We start from the raw sequence: 1,921 nt of genomic DNA, 5'->3' as shown, positions 1-1,921 counted from the left end.
GTTGTGTTGTGTGTTGTGTTGTTTGTTTGTTCGTTTTCGTTTTCGTTTACTATATATATATATATATATATATATATATATATATATATATATATATATATATATATATATATATATATTGATGATGCCATTCTGGGGATGATATGCAAATTAAGGAAGATTAATTCATATTATTAAGTACCTTAGAAGAGTGACTAGTTGTGATGATCTTTATTACGTATATGAATGTATGAGTATGTCTGTGTAATTGAGATTTTATGTTTAAGAATTAATTTAGACAGACGAAAACAACCGTATTTATTAGCAATAGTAATTGAAAAATATCAAAAGAATTTGATGTAAATTAATTAGAAATTAATTTTCGGCTAAATTTTTTAAGTTTTTTTTCTTTTTTTAATTCATTTTACATTTTCCTTCTTTCTTCTTCGTTGATTTTTTATTTTACCTAATATTAATAAAAGCGAATTGTTACATTTCTACGGTAATACTTTTGAAAAAAAAATTTTCATCGTACAGTAATTTTTATCTAAAATCATTGAAAGGATAATAGGAAATAAGAATAAATTGGTGAAAGAAAAGGATTGTTACTTTCTTCCATTTCTATCTTTTCGGTTCCTTTTTTCTTCGCTTTGTTTTGCATTATTATATTTAACGTAACTAAAAAAAAAACAAAATTGTTTGTAATTTTGAAATAATTTATTAAAAAAGTTTTTTATTTTTGTCTAAGAATTTTATTCATTATTTTAAAAATCAATTCATTAAAAATTCTGGCAGATATTTGTCTTAAATTTCAAAAATTTCCTCTTTCCGCAAACAATCAACCAAATATTTACTAATAAATGTTAAGCAAACAATATTTATTGTTAATATGCAAATTTAACCTTCAATTTTTGTAGTTTCACTTTATTTGTTATGGTAGTATTGCTACAGTACCATCTATTGCAGTATATTTGGATTTTTAGTTTTCTTCAAATGATTCTTTGATTAAAAATTCTTTTGTTGCATGGTGGAAATCAAATATAATATCAATGAATTAAAATTGTGTGGGGAGCATATTTATTACTTCATTAATAAATTATTTAATTTAATTCAAGCCAACAAGACAAAAAATGCTAAATAAATTCAATAACCAAATAATAGGAAAAATGGGAGTAAATAATGGTTGATATATAAATATCCTAATGATTATAAGTCATTTTACTCCTTTATTTTTGCCAATTAATTCAATTAATTGCTTAATTAACATCCTCAAACAATTCCAAGCTATTATTTAGGAGGACAAGCGATAATTTTCGACTATTTTACATTCTTGTTTAAATTATTTTGTAGTCTTTTTTAATGGAAAAAGAAGCAAAAAAATAAAAAATATTTCAAAAAAAAGATTTTAAAAAAATGAAAAAAAATATAAAGCAAAAAAACAAAAAGACGGATAATACTTGTTGAGTTATAACAATAAATAAAAATGAAGCTATTAATTATAAAAATGAAAGAAAAGAAAAAGGGAAAAAAGGAAATTTCAATAAGAAAAAAAAACAGTTTCAATTTAAAATATTTTTTTAATATTGGAATTTTTTTTCTTACATTTGATTTTTTTTTAAATTTTATCTCTACCCTTCCTTTCTTTTTTTTATTTTGTTTATTTAATGATAATTAAATATATTTATTAATGTTTACGATCATTTTTATCTATCCTATATCATATCAAAATAGCAAAAATAGCATAATTTTCTTTATTTTTCTCAAATTACTTACGTAAAATAACAAAATTATTCAATCTTTTTTTTTTTTACTAATTCCTAAATTCTCATCGTGCTTTAGATTTGTGCTTATTGAACATTATTATTCTACATGCAAAAAGCTATCTATTCCAATTCACAAGCATCTTCATTATCATTGATAAATTCTTAAATGCAAACAAAAA

The sequence above is a fragment of the Loa loa genome, assembly GCF_000183805.2.
Source record: "Loa loa unplaced genomic scaffold supercont3.371, whole genome shotgun sequence".
In the NCBI taxonomy this organism is placed as follows: domain Eukaryota; kingdom Metazoa; phylum Nematoda; class Chromadorea; order Rhabditida; family Onchocercidae; genus Loa; species Loa loa.
The sequence above is the reverse complement of the archived record's forward strand: the minus strand, read 5'-3'. Positions refer to the sequence as shown.